The sequence below is a fragment of the Panthera tigris genome, chromosome D1, assembly GCF_018350195.1.
Source record: "Panthera tigris isolate Pti1 chromosome D1, P.tigris_Pti1_mat1.1, whole genome shotgun sequence".
NCBI lineage: Eukaryota > Metazoa > Chordata > Mammalia > Carnivora > Felidae > Panthera > Panthera tigris.
Window position 1 is genome coordinate 69,098,925 of NC_056669.1, and position 26,380 is coordinate 69,125,304.

General features: G+C 49.5%; 1 protein-coding gene across 15 annotated transcripts in view; it reads left to right on the forward strand.

Moving 5' to 3' along the window:
• Positions 1-26,380, forward strand: part of ARNTL (aryl hydrocarbon receptor nuclear translocator like) — a 99,407-nt gene that overhangs the window by 17,535 nt on the left and 55,492 nt on the right. For 13 of the 15 annotated variants that reach the window (XM_042959321.1, XM_042959323.1, XM_042959324.1 and 10 more), the window contains exon 2: positions 12,201-12,273. The exons of the other annotated variants lie outside the window; for them this stretch is intronic. The gene's annotated coding sequence lies outside the window, so the exon portion shown is untranslated. The remainder of the gene's footprint in view (positions 1-12,200; positions 12,274-26,380) is intronic. 15 annotated transcript variants of the gene reach the window in all.

Sequence of the window (26,380 nt, forward strand, 5' to 3'; positions counted from 1 at the left end):
TACTCAGTTAATTTTCTTGTGGAGGGGGGTCTTGTTTACTAGTCTCATCCGTTCTGTGTTGTTACCAATTCTTTAAAAATATATCTGCATATATGCACGTGTAAGGATGTGTGTGTATCTTTTTCTATGGAGAACAAAGGGCTTTGGAATGAGTGTGGCCCTGAGAGGGCCTGGATTTACACCCCGGGAGTGGTCGTCATCCTTTGGGAAATCTACCCCTTGGTCCCAAATATCGACCGACTGAAATTTGTCAAGTTTTGTCCCAACCTTAGTTTCATAGTTTTCCCCCAGTTTCTGAGACAACTTTGGGGTTCCCTGTGTTCAGGGAGGACTTCAGTCATTGGGTCCACCCCTTAAATACACCGACTCAGTGAGGAAAGCCTTTCATGGCCGGCCTCAGGGCCAGGGCTGCTGGGTGGAGTGTGCCTCTTACAGTCATCATGGCCCGGGCTGTGTGTAGGCCTCCTTTACTTGGCCGTAGCGTGGTGGAGAGTGTCCAGTCTGCTTTGGAATAAGCAGTTTTGTTTAAAACAAGTCGGATCCAAAAGTTGCGTCTTAGGTGGTCTGAATGGCTCCCCTCCCTCCTCATGGGTTTCAGCTGGTTAATATGGTGGCCTGGCTTGGTCCAGGCAGACCAAGGACGTCTGCCTGGACTTCTGGCTGACCGGCACCCCTGCACTCCTCAGCATGAGTTTGCCTCCCTCTGCTAAGGAGGGAAGGAAGAAGTCATCCTTTCCACTGGCTTGAAACAGGACGTGCCTGAGTGAGGCGGCAGGGATGAGGGAGTCATCTATTCATTCAATGTCATCTGAGGGTCCCCCGTGTGCCTGGTATGATGGGAAGCCACTGGAGCATTGAGAGCACGAAGACAATAAGTGATTCATATTTTCTAAAGGTTCTTCTGGCTGCCCATGGACTGAAGTGGGAGGGATAAGCATGGAGCAGGGAGCTGGGTTAGGAGGTGCTTGTTCTAGTCCAAGGAGCCAGACTGGCTTGGATGCCACTGGTAGGCATCTGTGTGAGCAGACAGGGAACAGACAGGCCTTCGCTGGCTGCCATTGTCGTTTTCCCTCGGGCTCTGGATCCTCTGGACCATGAGCCTCCCCTTCCCTAAGTGTGGCAGGCCCTGCCAAACTCCTGCTCCACGGCTGGTGCTGTTCACTCCACCTAGAACGTTCTCTTCCCCCGCTTCCCAATCCCAGTGGTTCTGCTACTGCCTAACCCAGTGACCTTGGGCAAGTTACCAGATCTCTCCTGAGCCTCAATGTCTTCATCTATGAAAGAGTGAGCACAGAACTCCCTCATGGGATTGGGAGGGGAACACTATATGTACTTGAGTGTGATCGTTGCCGTAGCCTCTGCAGTGGTCTTTTATTTCCACCCTTACCCTGCTCTGTATGCGCTCTGCCCAGTGACCCAGTGAGCCGGGGTCCAATCAAGTCGTGCCTCTGGCTCAGAACCCTCTCGACAGTAGCTTCCTGTCTCACTCAAAGGAAAAACCAAATCCTCAGCAGGGCCCCCAGGGCTGCCTGGTGCTTCTCTGACCCCATCTCCCAGCCCAGGGCCTGGTGGGTAACCAAGCAGGCCGGGTCATGCGTAGCTCACTGGTGCATGTGGGTGGTGTCCCCCCCGACCCCGAGTTACGCAGTGCATGACTCATGTGGCCAAATGCACTGATCCCACCTGCCCACCTCTTGCCCCACTTCAGCCACATCAGAGAGAGTCCTTGCTGTTCCGCAAACATGCCAAGCTGGCTTCGGGCTCGGGCTCTTTCCTCTGACTGCTCCCTCTGCCTTGAATGCTCTTCCCCCAGATATTTGTATGGTGTGGTTACTCACCTTCTTCAGGTCTTTTCTCACATGCCACCCTGTGTAAAGTCGTACCATTCAGCCCACTGCCCCCCAGATGTTTCCCTGTTTCCCTTTTGTTTTCTTTTTCCTCTTAGGTCTTAACGTCATCTAACATATTCTGCAGTTTACTTTCTTACTTGGCTTATCGTCTCTCTTCTCAATAGAAGGTAAGCTGCGAGGGCAGAGACCAGTGTTTATTTTGTTCACTGCTGTGTCCCCAGTGCGTGAAATGGTGGCGGGAAGATAGCAGGGGCTCACTAATAAAGGAGTAAATGAGTTTGCAATAAAGCAAGTGGAGTGTTTTGTCCCGTGCTTAGCATAAGTGAGCGCGCAGTAAGCGCTCGCTGCCGTCGTCTTCATCATTGGTATCGATTATCCCTCTGGGACCAGCTCCGCGCGGCCTTCTCTGAGCCCTTCCCCAGCCCCTTCTTGGGTTGAACTGCATCGTGGCCACCTTTGCTCCCTGCTGCCCTTCCTTCTGTGTCCTCTCCCTCCGTGGCATTGATCACACCGCACCAGTGGAACACGTCTCACTCTTTTCCCTGTATGAGCCCAAAGTCCTGTGGGGCAAATACGGACTTGTTCAGATTTGTACCCTAAGGACCTGTGCCTGTGGGGTAGCACATAGTAGGAGCTCAGGAAGTGTCCACTGGCAGCCATGACAGGTGGAAAGAGCTCTCCAATTCCTCACCAGTGGTCCTGGCTCCAGCATTGCTGTCTAATGTTTGCAGCCCCACTCCCAAGGGGTGTCATGAGAGAGTCTGACAACCACTGAAGTGACAAAATCTCTAGCAGTATGTTTAGAACAAATTTGGGGGAGCAGAGTGCCTCCTGTGCATAGTCCTTTGAATGACGGCATCTGGGTGGCTTGCTCATTCCACAAGTGAGAGTCTGGCCCTTTGGCTGCGCAGGAACCAAGGAGACAGTATGATTCAACTTACGCTCATTCAGTGGAGACCGTGTGAGTAACACCAGTGTATTTGGAGGGGAGAAGCAGAGAAAGCTTGGGCTGGTTCTTGGGGGACTTGGGGTTGGCGGGGAGAGCATGGCTTCTGGGGATGTTATAAGGAAGAGGAGAGCAGCCCCTGCCTGGTCCGGGGAGCAGGGGTGGGTGCCTTGGGAGGCATGATTTGGTAGGTGGTGTGGGCCATATGAGGGGAGACCTTAAATGCCAGGGCAATGAATTTGGCCCCTTGTATTTGGCGGGAAGGGTCCGGTTTAGGGATTCTGATGGATAGGTATAAGAATCAAAAGGGTCAGGGGAGGTGGAGAGGAGCTCTGGAGTCATTGTCACCTGTCCAGAGATAGACTGTCTTGTGAGACCTGCAGGTGGCATACCAGTGCCAGAGGCCATGCCATTAGGGACGGACATTGGCACCCACAGGACAGCAGAGCTTCAGCTGAACCAACAGAGTGCAGGGGACTGAGGAGTTAGAAGTGGGGGCTTAGGGGCACCTGGGTGGCCCAGCCAGTTAAGCATCCGACTTTGGCTCAGGTCATGATCTCATGGTTCATGGGCTTGAGCCCCACGTCAGGCTCTGTGCTGACAGTTCAGAGCCTGGAACCTGCTTCAGATTCTGTCTCCGTCTTTCTCTCAAAAATAAATAAACGTAAAAAAGAAAAAAAAATGGGAGTTTAGCACAGACTGGGTGTAGGAGTGGACTTTTTCTCCTTGAAGGGTACTGTTGGTGTCCCAGGGTCACAGAGATTGTCCTGCCCTGGTCTGGTTGGGCTCACCAATTCATAAGCCACTGTTTCTCTGGAATGAGCTGGTTTTCTACACTCTATACTGGGCCAGTCAGCTCGAATCATCAGTCAGTTTTGTACCAGGGTGCTCTTCAGAAAAGCTTTAAACCCAGGGACTGGCAAACTCAGATTTAAGAGTCAGCATGGCCCATAACTCCCTGTGAGGCCTTGGTCAAGATACTCATTCTCTTGGGGTGGTTCACTTTCTTTATTTGCCAGGTTAGCAGAACGCTAACCCCTGGGTTCTAGGCCAGAGCCTCTTATATCCCTCCTGCCCTGGGTCAGGATTAACCCTGCAGGCTTGGGTGGGACTGAACCTTCAGGTGGGAGGCCTCATGGCCACACTGTGGAGAGGACTAGCCTTGACACTGAGTGGCGTTTGAAAATTGTTCACTCACCCAGGGATTGATTCATTCTGCAAAACTAGCGAGGGTTCTCTTCCCATCCCCCTTGCCTGCTTTGGGATGGAATTGCTGAAATGACCTTGGCTTCGGGAAGCAGTCCTGTTTTCCGATTCTGCTCTCCTAAACATGGCCCCTGCCCTGTGCCTAGGGGCCTCATTCTCACACAGCTACCATCATTCCCTCTGGCCTTGTTGCATGAGATCTCCTCTTAGCTTTCTCCTCCTTTCCTTTGCATCTGATTTCTTTTTTTTTTTTTTTTAACGTTTATTTATTTTTGAGACAGAGAGAGACAGAGCATGAACAGGGGAGGGGCAGAGAGAGAGGGAGACACAGAATCGGAAGCAGGCTCCAGGCTCTGAGCCATCAGCCCAGAGCCCGACGCGGGGCTCGAACTCATGGACCGCGAGATTGTGACCTGAGCTGAAGTCGAACGCTTAACCGACTGAACCACCCAGGCACCCCCTTTGCATCTGATTTCAAACACCGGGCCTGATCTGCCCAACCAGGGCAACCCTGATGGTTCCAGCACGTATGCTCACATATCTGCCTTCCCTTTACTCCTAAGATTATATCCTCAGCCCATTCCATGTGGCTCCCTAGTTTTGATCATGCTCATTTAAGATGGCCGCATAATACTCTATCGAGGGAGTGCCTTCAATAAGCCATGAGTTTGTTATGGGGCATTTCACTTGCTTTTAATTTTTGTTCTTTCAGCTAATGCTACATTGGCCATCTTTGTGTATTGCAGAATGATTTTATTACGTTGGCATTTATCTAGCTAATGGCAATGGCCCAAGATCACACAGAGAATCAGAATTTCTTTTTTCAAGAAAAATGTCGTGAAGATATATTTAAAATTTACTTTAAATGCTAGGAATGTTTTTGTTGTATTTTCCACGAATGAAGAAGCAGGGTAACAGTAATGTGAAATGAGATATAAGTGAAAGGCTGTGTATTTACAAGTAATACATGACTTGTTGTTTGTTCCTAAGTGTAGAGGTGAGCCAGTACACTCTCTTAAGGAGTAATTTCTCTGCTCAAATTGAGGAATTCTGTATCCCTATATTTTTGATGCTTTGATTAAAACAGTAAAATAAACAGTGATCACTTGTTCACGATGTTTTTAAGAAATCCCCTACACCTGTTGGGATGAGCACTGGGTGTTGTAGGGAAGCCAATTTGACAATAAATGATATAAAAAAAAGAAAAAAAGAAAAAAGAAATGGAAAAAGCAAGCCCATGAACCATCCCTAAAGCAAGAAAAAGTAAATGGGATTTTCGAGGGGGGAAAAAAACTCCAATGTCTCCTTAAACCAGAACGAGCCTGTCAGGAAGTGCTCCTAGCAGTGGAAGCTAAGATCGTCCAAGACCATCCTGCTGTGGAGCCAAGTGGAAGCAGGTTGCAAACTTGCTGAAACAGTTTGGTTTTTTTGTTGGTCATAAGGAAATAACCAGAATGAAACCAACAAACCAGTGTCAATGACTTGGTTCTGAGTGTTCTTTTTAGCCTGGAATCCATGTGGCTTTGGGGTGACGGGGAAGGCTTCCTCTGCCCAGATGATCTGTCGTTGCTGTTTCAGTCTCTGGTTGATGATTACGTGGACCATTTTAACCGGCAAATGTCAGCTGAGTTGCCGGGAATAAAAACTGGGGAAGAAAACACCCAGTCCCCCCTTGTTTCTGAGGAGCCCACGAACTGGGAGTGGGAAGGACAAAACAAGTCTAAAATTGGTGGTCCTTCACTGGGGACTAAGAAGAGAGTCCTGGGGCAGTCAGCTCTACTCTGTTAGAGAAGAGAGAGGGATTCCATCTCCTCGGGAGGCTAGGGCGGGGACGGGGGATGTCAAGAAAGGTGTTATGGGGGGGGGGAGTTGCTGTTGACAGCACTAGAAAGGACTGGCTGAGATGGGACTGGACAGTCCCAGCAAAACAAAAAGGCTGACAGAGGAAATGGAGGTGGAAGGACATGGGGATATGTTTGGGGTTTGGCCGAAGCAGTGTTGCTTTAGGGCATGTATCAGATGCCAGGCTTGGGTCTAAGCACTTCCTATATATTAACTCATCTAATCCCTACAGTGACCCAAGGGGGGCGCTACCATTGCCTCCATCTTACAGATGAAGAAATAGACATAAAGTAACTCATCAACTGCCCAAGATTGTCCTGCTGTAGAGCCAAGATCAGACCCAGTTGGTTTGGCTCCAGAATCTCTGTTCCTAACCACAGAGCTGCCACGCCTCTGATATAGGGGGAGAACAGACACTAGAACCAGAGGCTTGGAGTGCCAGTGATTAGGGGTACCAAGGTGGGAGAGGGGTCAGAGTGGAGATGAAAGGGATTCTAGGGTGGGGATGGGGGAGTTTGCTGAGAGCCGAGGGGCCACAGGTAGAAAGAGCTTCTTGGGGCGGTGGGGGTGGGGTGGGTGATGCTTTGTCTACAAGGCCCAGCACTGCAGAGTTCCATGAGGTGAGATCTAAGAGCAGGTCTGATCCAAGGTCTCCACGGGCGGGCCTCTGGAGATTGCACCGTGCTGTTCATTCTGGAGGGTTCTCTATTTTGAAGATGGCAAAGCAGGCACAGGCTTTCGGTATCATTAGCCGTGTCCTCGTGTGGGTAGAAAGAGATGAACATGACGGAGAGGGGCAGGTGAGAGCTGGCATTGCTAATTTGGTAAACCCGGTGGCTCTTCTGCAGCCTAATGATGTCTGAAAGCTGTTTTCTATGCCGAGGCCCAAGCGTGACTCCCTTATCTGAATGCTGTAGCAATTGCTATTTTTCCTGGGAAATTGGGCCCATGTGGGCCCTGCATGTGGTTTATTTGAGTTCCATTTTTATAACCTTATTACCTTGTCCCCATGATGCAAGGGGCCTCTCTTTACTGGAGCTTTGCTGTGAAAATTGTTTCTTAAAAGGTACAAAGTGATCTCTCATCATTTGGGTGGCGTTCTTTCCATAGTAGCACTTTTCTGCAGACTGTGCGCACACTTTTCATCACCCCTGACACCAGTTGTCATGTTTTTCTGATCGTTGGCAATTTACTGGGATCTTTTAGGCAGTTCTTAAATCTCACTACCTAGGTGTTTGTCACGATTTCTTCCAGAAGAGTTTGTGCATTTAAATATCCATTCAACTTCTGCTGCAAAGTATGGCTCTCCCGATGACCTTGCTAGGGCCTAACACCCAGTCTTGTCCTCTGGCCTTGAGTTGATAACAATAGCAATTAGCATTTATGGAACCTGAGCTGTTATTAGGCACTGTACTGAGGGATTTATGTAGGGATTTATGTTCACGATCTTAATTATTCCCGGTCTCGATAAAGAAAGTGCTGTTACTTCCGCCATTTTACAGATGAAGAAAATGAGTATTAAAGAGGTAGAGTATCTTGCCCCAGGTTGCACAGCTAATAAATGGCAGAGCTGGGCCTCAACCCAGGCCCTCCTGACCTTGGAGCCCATGTACTTCATTCATACATTCAGTCAGTCAGTCATTCAACAATAAGTGATTGTTCATAACATGGCCAGCACTGTTCTAGACCCAGGGGATACAGCAAAGGAAAAAATAAAAAGCAAAAATTTCCTGCCTTTAGTTCACATTCAGATTTGGGGGGATAGAAAACAAAATAATAAAATACACATTATCCAATATGGTAATAAGATTATGGTGAAAAATAAAGCAAGGAGGTTGGCTAAGAAGTGTTAGGAGAATTTTAGAGTAGTCAGAGAAGGTCTCGTTGAGAAGGAGACCAAGCTGTTAGGTTAAGTAGCAAACAAACCCCTGAATCTCAGTGTTATCGACCCAAGAAAACATTATTTCTTGTACAGAAAAATTCCAGTTTGGCTGCTCCTTCTTTGTGGTTACCGAGGGACCCACATTCCTTAAGGCCTGCCCTCTTTAAGGCCCTCAGATTGCTTTCCATTCAGCTGGAGGATGAATAAGAAGAGAGATGGTCTTGTGGGGAAGTTTTTGTATTTTTATTAAATTTTTTAAAATGTTTATTTTGAGAGAGAGAGAGAGAGAGAGAGAGAGAATCCCAAGCAGGCTCTGCACGATAAGTGTAGAGCCCAATGTGGGGCTCAACCTCACGAACCGTAAGGTCATGACCTGAGCTGAAATCAAGAGTCCGGTGCTTAATTGACTAAGGCACCAATATGCCCCTTGTGGGGAACTTTTTATGGGCCAGTCTGGAAGGAGCACTCATCTCTCCCACCCATTGGTGAGAACTCAGTCACATGTTTACTTCTAACTACAAGGGAGGCTTTTGGGAAATAGAGTCTAGCCATGTGCCCCCAAGAAAAAAGAAATGGGCTTTTGTGAACTTGTACCATAGTGTATACTGTAGCGAATGAAGTGAAGAAGTGAGTTGTATGTTTAACTGGGGAAAGAGCATTAGGGTATAGGAACAGCAGGGTAAAGATGGCCAGGGTGGCTGGAATGCAGTGAGGAGAAGACAAGGAGGGGGGTGGTAGGACAGAAAGCAAGAAAAGGAAAGTCCACATGGCAACGAGGAAGTGTGAGGAGACCAGGTTGAGAATGAGGGTTCTAGCTTGGGCAACCAGCTAAGGCTGGGAAGACCAGGAGGAGTCTATGGTGCAGCAGAACGGGTGCCTTCCAGGCATTTTAGAGCACATCTGGAAGACTGGACTAACTGTGCTGTCCTTCAGGGAAGCCTCCATAGCGCTAAAGGTATGGCTGCTGTGTAAAAATCCAAGGAGCACACATTCCAGGCAAAGAGAAAAAACAGATATGGGAAAAACACAGATAATGGGAAATTTATATGATGTGCCAGTTGGGACTCCTGGTAGTGGAGGCATAAGCAGGGAGTTACTGGTTCCGTAGTCGGGCAGGATGCTACAGGAGTTCACAAAAGGAAGGGGTTCCAGAATGGGAGTTGACGCTGCCAGTGGTCCGTCTGGCTCCCTGTCTGCTATTCTTTGTATGTTGGCATCAGTCTTTTCTACTGCAGATGGACCGTGCTCCTCGTGGGGGCACCACTGCTGACAGACCCAGTCCAGCAATTGCAGTGAAGGGACAACTCCTTTCTCTGCATCTATATGTCAGTTCTAGAGCAAGTCTCTGCCTGGCTTAGGTTGGATGTTGTGCCTGTCATTGCAGCCAGGGAGTGGAGTAGTCTAATCGGGCTGGACCATTTGCCCACCCTTGTTGGGGCCTTCATGGTCTTTTTTAAGAAGGCAGAAGAAAAGCATGTATGGAAAATAAAAAAAGAGTATTTAGCATGGTTTCTGTGTTTTGAAGAATTTATGGTACAACAAGGTAGGAACTCTTTGGGGAGTTTTAAACAGAGGACTTGATCATATTTAGGTTTTATTAAAAGTCATTACAGACACTGTGTCTGGGTTTGTGGTTGGAAATAAATAAGTGAGTAGAGGTTAGGAGGTTGCCACTGTAGCTGTAAGGAGAGCCGAAGAGACCTGAGCCAATTAAAGCCCTTAGTTGTGTCATTTGGACTTCACCGCCAGCCGCCCCACCGGTAAAGAGGAGTGGGAGAAAGTCTAGAGACAATGAGGCAACCAGGGCTTGGTGACCAGTTGGAGGAGGCAAGAAAAAGAGGGGCTTAAGGAGGATCCCCCCCCCACCACCAAGGGGGGTAATAACTATTCTCCAGAAGGCTAGATTTATCTTTGGAAACCAGTTATTAAGTGGTAGCAGACTTGACATATCTTATGTACTTCTTGAGAAATGTGAGTGCTGTTGGCTTTTTGTGGTGCCTCAACTGGAAAAGGAAGCTGACTGATTGTATTTGTCTCCCTTTAAAGTTTCCTTTCTTTTTGCAATCAGATAATAGGAGCCACAGCCAGGACTGCCATTTGACAGATGGATGGGAGCTGGGCCCTGGCCCGAAGACCTTTCCTCCCCCCCCATGCCTGCCCCTGGGCCTGCAGGTCTACTTTATAAACATTCATCTCCTTGGCATTGGCCTTGCTAGGAAGGCTTTTCAGGATTTTAAGCAAAGAAATGACCTGTTCTGACTTACGTTGTGACCAGTTCCCTCCTGTACTGGGAATAGACTGTGGATGGAGGGAGGAGTGTTACCAAGAGCCAAAGTGCAAGGGAGGGGTGGGGGGCAGGCACACCTGTGCAGGGGCTGTTGTAATCAGCTATATTGGTAATGGTGGAGGGGGTGAGAAATGGTCATGTTCTGAATATATTTTGAAGTACAAACCAATTTTGGTGAGGATTGGATATGGAGCAAGAGAGAGGAGACAAGAATGACTCTATAAACGTTTTGGCCTGGACAACTTGACGAACGTTGTCTTTAGCCTGATATGGGGAACACTTGGAGGAGCAGGTCTGGGGGAAGGCCAGGGGTCGGCACTGGACATGTTAAGTTTGGGACATTGAACATGACTTACACAGAGCTCCTATTTGACATCTTACTTGAAGCGGGCAGTTGGATATATCCTACCAGCCAGGAGTTAAAGGAGAGGTCCGGGCTTGGAGAAAAGTCTGGGCATCCTCAGCATACAAATGGTATCTGAATCCGTGACATTAGGCGAAATCACCGAGGGGTGACTAAAGGCATACAGAGAAGAGATGAGAATGAGGCCTGAGCCCCGGGACACTCTGACATTGAGAGGCAAGGAGAGAAGGAAAAACCAGCAAAAGGAAAGAACAGCCAGTGAGAAACAGCGGGCAGAAAACAAGAGTGCTGTCCTAGAAGCCAAGTGAAAGGAGTCATCAAGCAAGAGGGAATGGTTTACTGATATCAAGAGCTATAAGACAAAGACTAAGGCTTGCCCGTTGGGTCTGGCAACATGGAGGACAGGCCAAGTGCATGTTCTGGACCAGAGCTTAACCTCTCAAAAGAAGCCACAGTTTACCCACTGAAGAAGAATACAGTTGTGCAAAACAGGATTGCTGTAGATTGATTGAAAGAAATCCAAGAATGATGAAGACAGTGCCATGGGCGTCTAGTGCTATGGGACAGCCCTTCTGGCTTTTGTGAGGAGGGTTGAGGTCAGATTCATTCGTGTCTTTATCCAGCATTTATTCATTCCACAGAAATATACTGGGTTTCAGAGACTGGGGGTAAGGGTGGGGGGAAAGGGAGACCATGTAGTCATCATTTAATGGGTATAGAGTTTCAGTTTTGTGGAAAAGAATTCTGGAGACGGATGGTGGTAATGGTTACACAGTAACACAAACGTGTTAATACCACTGAGCCATGTACTTGAAAATGGTTAAGATCATAAATTTTCTGCTATGTATGTTTTAACACACACACATACACACACACACACACACACACACACACACACACACACACACACACGAGAGAGAGACAAAAAAAAAAAAAAACAACTTATTGGCCCCATCATGAACTGGGTCTGGGACATAGTGTTTGAAATGGATGGCATTTCAATAGGAGATAATTTGGAGGGAAGGGAAGAAGGACCTCCAGCTGGAGGGAATACAGAGAAGGCCCGCTATCAGGCCTGTTTGTCTGGATTGTGGGGTCAGTGGGGGAGGCCACTCGAGCTGAGGCTGTGGACTCAGGCTGGGCCAGTTCGTGCAGGCCTGGCAGCCTGCTTACGGAGTTGGGCTTGCCTTCTTAGATTCTGGAAGCCTCTGAAGCCTCTCTGCCCAGGGGAGTGTCATTCCAAAGGTGTGCATTTAGACCATTAATCTCATGAACCCTTCCTGTTAAGCCATTGCTTATTAAAAGCAGTGGGATTGAGGCATGCCTTTCTATAGGGAAAATTGTGATCAAGCAGAATTTTCAATACCCAGGCATGTGGTAATGAATTAAGTGGGTTGTTTTTCCTCACATTTTACAAATATTTATTGAAGACTACCTAAATGCCCACAGCGTTCTAGGCAGTGGGGTAAGAGTAGGGGTAAATTTAACAGGCCTCTTCTCTTGAAAAGCCTAGACTCTAGGGACCCCCATTCCTAAATAAGAAATTATGCTCCCACGTGTCACGTGTTGCCATAAATGTCTCGCCATGGGAGAGTTCCATGGGAACTGAGAGGGGGAGGTGCCCGGCTTGCTGGGGACACTGGGGAGGCTTCTTAGGGAAAGACTGTCCAGTGGATTTGAAAAATGAGCACAATTTTCTGGGCAAAGTAACAGAAATGGGCATCCTGAGAGGATGGTAAATCAAAACTTACTGGGGGCTGTAAATTGAAAGACAGTGTATAAATAGCCTCTCTTAAGCTGAACTCTTATTTCGTTGGCTTTAGGTGGTGCTGACTAGAGTGCACGCATTTGGACCCAAGCTTAACTTTTCAAATGTGGAATCCTAGGCCTTCACTGGTAAGTTTGTTTGATGCCTTCTTACCAAATTATGCTGTTGAGGATCGGTATTTGGAATAAAGGGCAAGAAAGTTATCATTGGCACAGCTCTGTGGAGGTTACCAAGCCTAGACTCTAGAGAAGCCGGTAGTACAGGCAGAAGGGATCCACAGGAGAAGTGAAATTTCACTGTAGGTTTATGAAGTAGATGCTCTGGAGGGGCATCCAGGAGGTGTAGGGGGTGGACGCACCCAGGCTCATGGCAGGGTGGGCTTTGGCTGGGTTTTGAAGGAAAAATCCGGAGAAGAGTGAAATAAGGTTTTCGGGTTTGAGAAAGTGGGCGTAAGACACAAAGGCAGTGGGCTCAGCAACAGACCCACAGGAGCAAGAGCTTCAGAGGAGTCATGGGCCAGACCTTTGGCAAGAGATGATTGTTCTAGACCAGGGTCAGCAAACTTCTTCTGTAAAAGGTCAGACGGTAAATATTTTTGACTTCATAGGCCATGCGGTCTCTATCACAGCTACTCTGCTCTGCTGTTGTAGCATGAAAGCAGCTATGAATGAATGGGCACCACTGGGTCCCAGTAAAGCTTTATTTACAAAAACAGGCGGTAGGTAGGATTTGGCCTGTGGGCTGTTGTTTGCAGACTCCTTCTCTGGACCCTGAATGTCAGGCTAAGGCACTTGGACTTTGTCCTGGAGGCAGTGGGAAGCCATTGAGGTTATTTTGGGAAAAGAAGTGAAATGGCAGAAGCGACATGCTAGGACCGTTCTTCTCATAGCTGGACAGGAGGCATGGGGCTTGTTCAAAGGAACAGCAGCAATCTGCGCATGATGGCATGTGGTTAACAGTGGTGAAAATGGGGGCAAAGGACCAATAGAAGAGCTATCGCAAAGGGAGAACCATAGAATTTACAGTCTTCTTAGACTTTAAGAACAGGAGCCAAAGAAAATGGAAGTTTAAACTTGGTGGTTCACAGGGGCATCATTGGCACATGTAGACATTGGAGACTGAGGGGGGTAGTTGGTGCATCTGGTTTTAGATACACTGAGTTCAGGATCACAGTGGTTCATCCACAGGAAATGTCCCGTAGACAATTGGAAATGCAGGGATGAAGCTGGGACTGAGAGGGTTTGGTCTGGAGATGTGGAAGGGAGGCCGTAGGATTAAATAAGTTCTCCCCATGATGAGCAGAGAGCTGAGCCTTGGGGAATGTGCATAATTCCAGATGGAAGAAAAAGGTAGAAGAGAACCAAAGGCCAAGGAGGAGAGAGACCCAGGAAGGGAAGAGAAGGGGGCAGCAGGGACCATGGAGAAGGAAGTTGAAGGAAGGCTGCTGACTTGGTGACAAGTTGGTTACAGGTGGCCTTGAGGAACATGATGCCACAGGAGGAGAATGGGGGATGAGGGCTCCAGGCTGCACAGGGTTGGACATAAATGAGGGATAAAGAATCGAAGACACTAGGAAAATAGACCACCCGTAGAGAGTGTGGGCCTTAAAAGAAGGGAGTACACATTTGCATGTCGCAGTTACCTTTTCTTTAGCTCTGAGGCAGGCACAACATGCTGCGACCGGTGCTCTTTTCCTTCTCTGGAGCCAAGCGGTGCTTGGGGGTTTGTGTGCACCCTGGGCTGGTGACTGTGTTCTTATTCGCCCTTGGAGGCGTGGTGCTCACGGCTGTGCCGCAGCTTGCACACGGAACCCAGCCCATGTCTGGACTCCTGCCAGAAGACAAGATGTGATCTGTCGGCGAAAGAGTTGCATTTGCCACAATGGAGGGGAAGAGAGGGTAGACCAGGAGACTGAAATGAGACCTCTTACTGGAGGGTCGGCCCATGTATGGGAGTTTGAGATACTTCCTCAGGTCATCCGGCCAGGTTGTCAATTTGTGCTCTGAGCATTTTGAGTGTACGTTCTTTGGTTTGGATTCTAAGTCACATTTGGCTTGGTTTGTGTGAATGTAGCAGTTTGAGATCTGGGAACAAAGGCAGCAGGTGTAAGTGGTTCAGAGCCACCATTTATGGAGCCCTCAGTAGGTCCCCAGCATGGTGCTGGTGCTCTACAGGTGTCGCTTTAGGTCCTCTCTGCAACAGCCTCCAACACGGGGAGTTCGTTTTCTCACGTCAGTAGTGAGGAAATCAGATCATAAAGAGGCTGAGTAACCTGTCCAAGGTTACAGGAGATTTGAACCCAGATCTAACCCCCAGGTGACTCTGCTTCCTGTTTTCTCTCACCTAAGTCTGGAATTAATCCTCCCACTTATGTAGAAGGACTGGGGACGGACTGAGCTATGCGGGTTAAATATTCAGAGCCTAGTGTGGGTGTTTCCACTTCCTAGGAGTCTGGTGAAAGGGTGGAGGAAGTGTGGGATCTCTGCAAGAAATCAAGACCAAACCTTAATCGCTTTAACTGTTTCCCCAGGTAAAATTTTCCTGGGTTGGAGGAACTTGGAGAAGGTTGACAGTCGTGGGCTTGGAAAGGAAATATCACTGGAAGGCATGACAGCCAGATTTCAGCCCTAGCTCTGCGGCAATTATAATCGACTTTTTGTTTAAATATTTGGTATTTGTCTCTGCTCACCTTCAACTTTAAGCTTTGAGGGCTGGGTGTTTCCCCCCACACCCCCAGCATCTATCATGGCTTGGGCATGTCCTATGTGCTCAGTGAATATTTGTTGTTTGTAATGAGCCAAGAGGCTTGGGACAAGGTGCTTAACCTCTGTGTGCCAGGCACTGACTCTTGGCACCGTGGCTGTAGAGGTGACATGGCCTCTTGTCCTCATGAGGCTACTCCTGAGAAGATGTTTCTAGTAGGGGAGACAGACAGAATAAAGGTATGAGACGTGGTGTGTAAGGTCAGGCAGGCGTGATCACGCCCTGAAGTAAAGTAAAGGGAGAGGGTGGCCAACAGTTTAGTTAGGGTCATCGGAAGGCCCCACCAAGAAATGAAGCAAGACAGTGAGGCTGTTGGGGGAAAAGTCATAATTCTGTTTGAGACTTCTACAGACGTCAGCTGAACTGTCAACACTCCTTAATTCTTTTGCTGGGTCGTGGCTGCTAACACCTAACTGCTTCCATCAGTGAGGACTCCCTTTTCCGGCCCCTCGTCTGTGGCCTCTGAACTGTCTCTTCCCCTCCTCGGTAGGTGCTCCCTCGCCTCGCCTTGCCTCACCTCGCCTGCCTCTCCAGGTTCTCCTCCAGCCCCAAAGCCCTTGCCTCCACATCCTGCTTTGCTAGTGTTCTTTCTTTTGTCCTTAGCTTGGTAGGGTTTTGCTTGGTCCCTTTCTCATCACCGTGAGGATTCTCCCTGGCGGAGCCCGTGCAGTGCTCCTTTCTACCCTGCAGTCATCCAGAACTACATATCCAGCACAGAACCTCCTCCTAGGCTGCGCTGCTGGCTGCTGTCCACTGCCCGCGGGCACCTCGGGCCCATCCCTGCCCCGCGGCCAGGTACGTCTGTCTCCCTGTGTCACCTGCCTTGCCTGGGACTGCAGCCCCAAGTTGCGTCTCCTTCACGAGTCATCCCTGGCTTTGTCCTTTCCCTCCTCTGTCCTGTTCTGTGGGTGACCATCCTAGTAAAGAGGGTGCCTTCTCACTTGTCCACTCCCTTCTCTTCCCTCCCTACTCCTTCCCTTAGGACTCATCATTTGGATTTCTTTCAAAAGCCTCTTAATTGCTCTTCCTGTGGCCATTTTTGTCCTCCCTCATCCCACCCCCACACTCCTTATCAGCATGATGTTTATAACTCACACATCTGATCATGGCTTTCTTCTGCTTAAAGCTCTCCAAGGGCTCCTTATTGCTTGCAGGATAAAACCTAAGCTCCTTGGTAGGCCTGCAGGCTTTCATGATCTGGCCTGTGGGCACATTCCTCATGGATTTCTAACCTCGGCCCAGCCTCCCACCAGCCATCACCTCTGGGCCCTCTAGGGAATGACCTGCGCCCTGCTCCCCATTTCAGTAGCTCAGTTCAGGTTTCCAGTCTTCCGGACACCTTCCTTCCCCCGTTGCTCCTCGCTGTGACCTGGGGACGACCTTCCTCCTGGCTCCCACAACACCCTGCATTTCTCTCTTCCAAAGTGCTTATCAGCACACTGTTGATTTACTACTTGTTATGCTCAGTAAACTGAGCTCCTTAAGGGTGGGGACCCCACATGCGTGTGCGCGTGTACACACACACACACACACACACACACACACACACACACACACACACTTGGTTCTCAGTACCAGCATAGTACATCCGGCTCAGGAAGTGTGTGTTGAAGTAAGGATAGTAAAGTCTGTTTGCGCAGACTTAGAACGTGATCAAATGTACTTGAAATTGGAGGTTCATAGGCCATGGCATTGGGCAGAGCCACCCGCCTGTCCCCTCAGCTTTCAGTGCAGGAGGCATTGCTCTGGGTGTGGGTGTGTGGCCGCCTGCTGTGTCTCCCAGCATGCTGGGGCCTCAGGAATGTAACTTCCTTACATTCGTTGCCCCGACTTTCAGAAAACTCCCTTGTCGATGGAACAGTAACAGCAATTCAAAATGAAAAATAACCCATCAAGGAATGCCCATCAGGAGTGAGGTCTGCCCGGCTTCAGCCCGGGTGAATCCCAGATTTCCTAAATTAGCCAAAATGACGATTCTTGCTAACCGCTGACAGCTTTTCTCCCCCATCATCTAGCTGAGAATACTTGTCTGGCTAGGGGGTGAGGACAAGCTAGCGGTCCTTTGTGGACACGCCCGGGGGCTTCTTCAGCTGCCCTTGGAGCCCTGTAAAGTCCTTGGTGAACACTGACGAGTGGCGCAGGAAGAGGCTCAGACCCCGCAGATGCCAGGTCAGCGTCTGTACTCCCCATGGGAGCGGGCACAGCGCACCCGGGCGCTAGTCAGTACGTGCTCGTGTTTCCACGCGGGGCCATCGGCTCAACGCTCGTTGCGTCCTCTCCACTTCCTAGTTTTGCCACAGACCTGGGGAATTGTACTGAACGTGCAGCTTTTGCGTGGGGGCTCACGGCAAGCTGGGAGGGCTTCCTAGAGGAAGTAGCCGTTCTTACCACAGAGGCGTCCTGCTGACCAGAGTGCTCCAGCTGGCACTTGGAGCTGCTGTCCTCATCCGGAGGTGTCCTCAGGCACTACCCGCCGCATGGATGCATTTTCCTTTTGGTTTATCTGGTCCATGCCCACTCTGTGCCTTCAGACCTCCGCTGATGTGCTGCCTCCTAGGAAGCGTCCGCTGACCTCCCCGATAAGAAACCTGGGTCTGATCGTCACCATCACCGTTCTCGTCACATACCGCTTACGGCTCGCTGGCTGTTTGGCAAGCCCAGGCAGAGTGCTTGGCGGGCAGGCACGTGGTGGCAGGGCCTCGGCAGGTGTTGGCTGCGGCAAGTGTCATCATTATGATCCCACACGCCCCCTCTGAGGGGACTGAGGCCCAGGTCAACACGGGACATGCGAGTGGGGGTTTGCCGCGTGTGCCGACCAGGTTGGCGCCCTTCCCATTCCCTCCTGCACCGCGGTCCCTCTGCCACGCGTGCCCGCAGCCCGCACTCCCACTCATTTGCAGTGCTCGCCACAGAGGCCGGTTTTCGTTTACTTGTGTGGTTGTAGATCGGTGAACGTTTGCCCCTCCACTGGGCAGCCCGGTGAGCCCAGGACTGTGGGGGTCTGCCCTGTAGGTAGGTGTGCCACATGGACTTGCCCCACAGCCTGCCTGATGTCCCGCTTTTTCTCCCTGCCCCCTGCACCACGGGCATCTGGCGAGATGGGCCAAAGGGGCCCCCCAGGGCCCCCGCACGCTTTAGCCTGTACCCCTTACCTGTTTCCATGTCAGAGTCGCTGTGCTGAGGAAGGGTCTGTGCCTCGCCGGGATGCCTTTGTCTCAGACCCCCGGGACCACTCCTTCTGTCTTTTTCTCCACCTCCTCCTCCTTTTGTAAGGAAGTGGACCCTGTTCTCCCCTTAGGATAGAGCCAGCACCTTCCTGTGGCCCTGCACACACTCTGGGGGATGGCTCTGACCACCGAGGGCCATCGTGATCTGTGTGCCTGCCCTCCTTGTCCTTCTGGCACCCCTGGGGACCAGCCGTGGTGTGGTGTCTGTGGCAGGGCAGTACCTGGCATAGTCAGGGCCGAGGGGTCTGTGGAATTGGGGAAGGGAGCACAGAGGTTACCGCCTTAAGGGCAGCTGCTGGACGATGCAGTTTGCAAGTGCGTGTGCCTGTGTTGGTGAGTATATGTGTATGAACGGGGCTGTGTGTGTGTTTCTTGCTCCGTGTTTTTGTTTGCATAATTTATCCTTGTGCACATTGGAGACAGTGTCTCCCTCTTTCACGGGTCTGGTATGGGGCCTCGAATAATAGATATTTCATAGCCGTTGGCTAAATAAATATTTTCTCCTTTCCCAAGCTGCAGGCGCCTCCCCTCTCCTCCACCCGCCTCTTTGGTACCTCAGTGACCGTTTCACAGGGTTGTTGTGACTTGTCAGCACCCGCTTCCCAGACCCTATTCAGACAGCGGTGACGTGAAAGCCCCAGCTAGACCCCAGCAGGCCTGGCTACCCTCCTTAAGCTGGCAGCGAGGAAGCCGGTCCCTCAGGGGCACCTCACCAGGCCTCTGGGGCCCTGTAGGGCCAGGCTGGCTGAGCCCGGAGTGATTCATACCAGTTTTGAGTGGGAAAAATAAAAATAAAAAGAATGGCTTCTGACCAAGTGGGGAAAGTGGGTGTGGGGGAGGAGCAGCAGAAGGACCCTGGCCACGCCTTGGGTACACTTGCCAGCAGCAAATTGAGATTGGCTTAGAGCACGGGCCCCAGCAGACCTGCTTCAGTATTTCAGCTCTGTGCCTGCTGATGGTGTAACTCAGACTGCCCACCCAAGTTCTGTAGGCCTCGGTTTCCTCCCCTGCCGCATGGGATGGTGATCCTCGTGATCACCTCTGTGAGGCTCGTGTGAAGGGGAAATGAAAATGTGCTTAGCCCTGGCATGTAGCAAATGCCAAATAATCTGTTATCATTGTCGCTTTTGAAAAGTAGTGTCATTAGCAGTAACTGTAAGACGACTTTGGACGAGATACAAAGTCTACGATGCAGTTAAAGGCTCCGAGGAGTGAGCTAGTGCTTCAGAAAAGTGCTTTGTGAGTTGCAGCTTATGTGCAGATATTGTTATTAGCACAAATATAGCTGTGACTTTTTTGGCTTTGGGAAAAATGAGCACAGTTTTCTGATGTTGACTCTAAAGTCTTGGTTGAGTTTGGTTTTGGTTCTGGAGGGAGATTCGTCAGGCCTCTCTTGGAATCTTGCCCAGAGGCTGCGTGACCCACACTGGTGCTCCCGGATGCCGAATGCCTGAGTGACACCTGGCATCTGTACTTGATGTTGTTATTTTCAATGTCCTACGATAAACATAGTCGAGTAAGTTCTTGGAGATTCATTGACAGTAAATTGTGGAAATTTGCTCTGGACCCGGGAAGTTCTCCCTCTCAAGTGCTTCATGCCTGGTATAGCCAACAAATTTTAACAATTTCTTCAGAATTTGACCCAGACAACTACCATTGTTTCCTCAAGTACGTTAGAAATATTTTCTTACTTATCAAACACTTGACTCTCGTTCCATATTATTTGCCTGCCTCCTCCCATCCTTCTAAAAATTAAATTGCACAAAGATGACCCATTAAGAAAATGTAGATAGTTTCAGGCCGAGGTTGAGAACTTGATTCATGGGCTGCATCTGGCTGGCAGATGTATTTTGTCAGTGCTCACGACATTGTAAAACTTTGGAATATGTGGCCAACACTTGACACATGGTAGATATTGTCTAGAAATCTGGATTTCTAACCTGCGTGAAAAATCGGAGGTCTGATGGCATTGGGGAAGAGTGGCGGTCCCTCCTCCAGTGGCTTCTCTGGCTTGCCCAGCCCTGCCCAGCTGCTCACCCTTACCCACCTTTGCCCAGCCCTGCCCAGCTGCTCACCTGGCCTGCAGGTCACGGACTGGGCGGTCTCTCCTAAATGTAACCCAACACCTCGTAGACACTGAATTGATTTAGGATTATTTTGTTTCATCAGCAACTTTGGCCATAGATAGGAAGGTTACTTCACCCCATAAGCTGGGATTTTATGAGAACCCAAGTGACTATAGTGTTTTACATAGGCCCGTTTTGGATTTGGGGGAGTCACCGTCTCTCCTCCCCGTGGGATTTCCTCATTAAGCAGTTTTTAAGAACTCTTCAGTGGAGACTCAATCAGTCAACATACAATGTTGGGTAATGCAGGATATCAATTTTGATGGCCCCTATTTAAGAGAGGCTGCCAACAAGTGAACTTGAATTCAGTAATTTATGATGTTATAAAATTTGACTAAGACACTTAGTCCTTTTTATTAGCCAGCTTGTTGAAATAGTTGTAATTTGGTAGAATTCTTATTGAAATAGCTGAGGGATTTGAGATTCTCTGTCCTGGAGACGATCCCCACCTGTAGTCTTTTCCTGGGCAAGCCCAGGGGTGTGCACAGGGCCGGTGGCCACCGGCAGAGATGGAGAGGCTGTGCTACGTCCCGGGGTGCTTACTTTAGGGGAGTGCTTGCAAGCACTGGAATTTTAAAAATTATCATCGTTCTGTGACCTTTTAGGTCTATTTTTGTTTGTTTTTGTCATCACAAAGGAGTCTACACTTGTAGCAGATTCAGACAACACTGAAGTGCACTCGCATGAAAGAAGGAAGTCTTCGTGACTTCTCTACCTCCAGCCTTCTCCACCGATGGGCAGTTGAGACTTTGTTGGGTATAGTCCTGGACTTTTTCATTCGCTTGTGTTCCTTCTACCTCCTTTGCCCTTATCTCCAACATACACACTTTCACTTTTGTTTTGTAAAAATGGAATTTCTCTATTTGTACCATCCTGTAGCTCTCCTTTCAGTGGCCGACTGTCAGTGCTTATGGTCATCTTTACAAGTCGCTACGTACAGGTAGACGTGCCTTATGTTTGGCAACTCCATGGTATGGATACATTTCAAGTTTGTTTAATCATTCCCGTGCTGGTGGACACCCAGGTTCTGCTCTTTTGCCATCGCCACGGCTGCTGATGTGGGAATTGTTGTACACGCTTGTGAACTTTTACATGAGATTTTCTGTGGCATAGGCACCAAGAAGTGGGACTTCCAACTTAAATAGTTTGAATTTAAAATTTGAAACAATACAGGGGCGCCTGGGTGGCTCAGTCGGTTAAGCATCCGACTTCAGCTCAGGTCATGATCTTGCGGTCCATGAGTTTGAGCCCTGCATCGGGCTCTGTGCTGATAGCTCAGAGCCCGGAGCCTGCTTCAGATTCTGTGTGTCCCTGTCTCTCTACCCTTCCCTTGCTCATGCTCTGTCTCTCTCTCTCAAAAATAAACATTAAAAAATTTTTTTAAATATAATTTGAATCAATATTGCTTAATTGCTCTCCCAAAAGGCTGTACCAATTCATGCTTCTCCCAAGAGTATCCAATTATAACTTTAATTATCTAGCTTTCTTTCTTTCTTTTCTTTTCTTTTTTTTTTTTTTTTTTTTGCTTAAACACTTAAAACTTTAAAAACTCACAAATATGCCATCAAAATGATACATTTGTCTTAGTCTATAGGTTTAATTAAATGATTTTCATATTTTGATTTTGGTGATGGTTATCATCCTGCATGATGACAAAAATGTTCCTCAACTGTTGTAGCCAATTGTTAACTACTTATTTAAGGGCTGTTGTTGTGCCCGGTAGCCTTTGGAAGAGGAGGGCCAAATCACAGCTTCCTGTTCCACAGCTCTCCCAGTGCTCCTGTGTTCTCCCTTGAACCATCGGTACAGAGGCCAGCTCGGCACTGAAGGAGCTGCACCCGGGAGTGCCGGGCCTTAAGCCCAGGACACTTGGGGAGGGGGGCAGCAGGTGATGTGGTGAGGTACCCCACGATTCCCAGCACCCCTTCTTTACATCTGAACGCCGTTTGACATGGACAGTTTCTTCCCACATGTGTTTTCTCATAGCGTCCCTACGACCTCCCTTTGAAGCAGGCATTCTCCTCCTCCCCCTGTTTATATCTGGGGACACTTGGCCCAAAGAAGATCTGACTTACTGAGTGTTGCACAGCTGGTAAGGAACAGTCTCTTGGACGCAGGTCCTCCAAATGCAGTGGAGTCAGACCCCTGTGAGGCTGAGACGTAGCTTTGGGCCTACAGCGCACCATGGAAGTTTCCTTTACTGGGCTGGGGCTGGAGAAAGGACAAGGAAGTGACATTCCCAGATGTCCTGTGGTCACTTCTGTCCACAGCTTTCTCCCAGGAGTGCTAACACTTAGGATCGTGTTCTTGAATGTTTCCCCAGTGTTTAGAAAGGATCTGTGAATTCTGGACCAGGGGACTTAACTGATCACACGTGGTTGAGAACTGCTGACCCAGAATGTGTTTTCTTCTCCTTAGACAGGATGGGTCTGGGGAGATGGTCAATTTGCCGTTTGCTAACTGTATCTGAAATTTAGAATTCTGTCTTCTCCCAAGGCCTCCTCTCTGTCCCTCTGACCTGGTGCCTGGCTTTTGCTAACAGGTTACCCTGTGTTGGTCAAAGCTCCTTAGCACTAACCTCATTATGAGCCTGCAGGGAGATTTGATGTCCAGACCACTCATCCTTTCTGGATGCCTTCAGCTTCACTAGACTCATGCAGGTGGGCTGGTCTACTGAAAACAAGGGGATCTGGAGTCTGACGGACCGAGAATCAAATCCTGGCCTCATCACTTTTACTAGCAGTATGAAACTTTGGCTGTTGACCTCACCTCCCTGAGCCTCAGTGTCTCCTTTCTACAAAATAGGGATAATAATTCCCTCATGGGGCATTTTGAAGAATATATGAATTAAGACTTGGAATGTGCTTCTCAAATGTTCAGCATAGAATGGATACTTATAAATATGAGTCCTGGCTCCTTTTCCTGCTGTAGAGAGAAGGTTCTCCTCTGGGGATGCTCCAACCTGCTGGCTGCTGGCTGGGGATCCTAGGGACAGAGGAAGGCCACCAAGATGAATCATATACAACATGTGCTCTCAGGAATTCACTGTTAGGTAGGGGAACCCAATGAGCAGAGACCATGTAACGTGTACATTGTAAGAATCAACTAACAGAGCGAAGATTAATTAACCTCCAGGTGAATGGGGGGGTGGTGGTGGTGGAAGAAATTATCAAGCAAGTAGGGTATTGAAGATTGAATAGGAGCTTGACGGAGAAGAATATACATAATGAATAGGCAACTCTATCCATCAGCAATCAAATGACATTACTTTGTATGTATATATATATATATATATATATATATATATATATATATATATATGTTAACTTCATTGACCCTTACCAATGCACTGATCTATTCAAATCCTTCCTCTCTCTCTTTTCCTTTTTCCTTTCACTCTGCCTCTCCTTCTCCCCACCCTGCCTTAAGATATTTCAGTGCCTCACAGTTTCTTAAAGGACTTCTTTATGCTTTGGTAAATCCTCAGAGGATTGATGCTACTTCAGTCCTGCCAAGTTTTTACAAGAGCTTTGGTGTGGCTACCTTTCATCCACTCCTTTTCTCTCCAGCATGAGTAAAGCTCTTCTGCTTTCTCAGCAATGAACAAACCCCCGGCCATTTGGTGCTGACTGGGTCACTGCCATATACCCGGGGCATGGGTCACCCCACTCAGTAGCCAGAACAGCTTTGTGAAACAGGGCTCTTCTTTACAGATGAAGAAAGTAGGCTTAGAGAGGTCGATGTGCTGGTTGTAACACACATCGGGGAACCATGGTTCAACGCCGGGCTTCTCCCTGTCCTGTGCTGCTTTGTTCAGTGTCTCGCACACAGTAGGTGGGCAGCGAACACTTGCCCAGAGAATGAGAAGGCTGCCACAGGCTAGTCCGCTTGGTTCACAGGGCTAGTTCTGTGACCTTCTCCGTGCGCTCACGGCGTTCTCACTTGGCTTCCCACCTGTTGATGGGGTCCCAGGATCACAGGAATAGTTGGTACAAAATACAGTTTCCCATTCCCCTCACTTTTTTTGTTTTGTTTTGTTTTGTTTTGTTTTAGTTTATTTTGAGACAGTGAGCACAAGTGGGGAGGGGGCAGAGAGAGAGAGAGAGAGAGAGAGAGAGAGAGAGAGAGAGAGAGAATCCCATGCAGGCTCCGCGCAGTCAGTGCAGAGCCCAACTCAGGGCTCGATCCCACAATCACGAGGTCATGGCCTGAGGCGAAGTCAGACGCTTAACCGACTGAGCCACCCAGGCGCCCCGTCCCTCGCTTTTATTTCTAGGGCACTTGAAAGCAGATAGGTTGGATTGTTAAAACTTTGTGCTCGGCTTTGCCTGTGCCCTGTAAGAAATGCCTGGCACCGTGCACGTGCAGTGCTCTAGGAGCCCGGCCCGGGAGTCAGGGGCTTAGTGACTCCTCAGTCACAGTGGGTAGATCACATCCCCTCCCCAGAATTACATATCCTTGGCACACTGTGGGGCTGAGAGGGTCCCTAAGGATCCTGCCTACGGTACGATCTGCTGGAAGGAACGCAGGCGCTGGATTGGCCAAGACCTGAGTGTGAATCCTGGTTCCCGTACTTCCCGGCTCTGTGACCCTGGGCAAATCACCTAACCTCTTGGATGCTCGTTGCCTGTGTCTGCGAAAGAAGGCAAGTAGGACCTGCTTCCGGGCTCACCGTCAGGAGGACAGGAGTCCATGTACACGAGGGCTGTTTCCTTCCCTCCGTCTCTGACTCCTGAGTGCTTTGATTTTGGACTCGCTGGGTGTTCCTGCAGTGAGACCCGACACGTTTCTCAGGTGCGGTGCTCACGACACCTCACCACATCTGTGGTGGATTTCTCGAAGCTCATGGATTTCTCGAAGCTCCCGCGTGCTGTTGAGAAACTGCTCGAGGGCAGATACCGTTCTACCACATTGAGCCGTGGCAGTGCTGTGGTGACGCCTGACTTCCCCCCCTGTCCCCTTGAGGACAGCAGTGGCAGTGTCCACCAGCCTGCGTGCAGGTGGCTCCTTTGCGTCTCTTCACAGAGAGAACTCCGTTCATTTGGCAAATGTTTGCCGTGCCCAGGCCTTATGTTAGGAGGCAGGGTGCACAGAGGAATAGTCTTGCACTCACTGCCCTTGGGAAGCTCACAGTGAGGAAGGGCAAAAATAGGGGTGACACAAGGCCATCGGGGCACGTGACAGGGCGCTGTGGGAGAAGGAGGGGCTTAGGCGCTCTCCCCTGGGCAGTCAGGAGGGGCCTCATAGACAAGAGGTGACTTTTGAGCAAGTCTTAAGGGACTGGTAAGAGTCTACACTGCAGAAGTATGCAGGCAGAACATTCCAGACAGGAGGAGGCCAGAGCCTGGAGGAAGTGATGCCTGGCCGCGTGTCTGGAGCTGGGGCCAACAGCTGGAGGACCTGGTGGTGGTCGGGACGACGACGCCCTCGGACCTTTCTCCGGAGCCCCAACCCGCATACCCGCTGCCCACTCAGCATCCACGCATTGATGTTTAATGGGTATCCCGGACCCAATGCCACTAAATACAAGTCTTGGTATTTTTCTTCTTAACAGGAGGAAAAAAGGCAAAATCGTAACCCTGCCCCTCCCCCAGCTTCCCCGTTTTATGTGGCAGGACCATTTCCCTGGTTACGCAGGCGCAACATATCAGCATCACCTTGGATCCTGCTCCAAACCTTGCACTTCACGCTGTCTGCGGACAGTTCTTGACAGGTTTCCCATCAGAGTGAACCCTGAAAGCACCGCCCCTCCCTCCCCTCCTACAGATGCCCCCCATCTCGCAGCAGGTCTCCCTGCTTCTGCTCGGGCCCCACTGCTACACACAATCAGGCAGAATGACCTTTTAAAAGGTAAAATCAGATGGTATCATTTCCCTGCCCAAATTCTCCAACGGCTTCCCGGCATGCTTGGAATAGAACTGCTTGCCATGGCCTGCCAGCCCCTCTTGCTTCTCTGATCTCTCCTTTTAGACCTCTCTGTTTTGCTCACTCCATTCCAGCCACTGTGCCTTTCTTGCTGTTCCTCTTTCTTGCCTCGGGGCATTTGCCCTTGCTCTTCTCCCCCCGAATCTGTCTTCCCCGACATCACTGCCTGGCTCACCTTCGCTGCACTCTGTTCT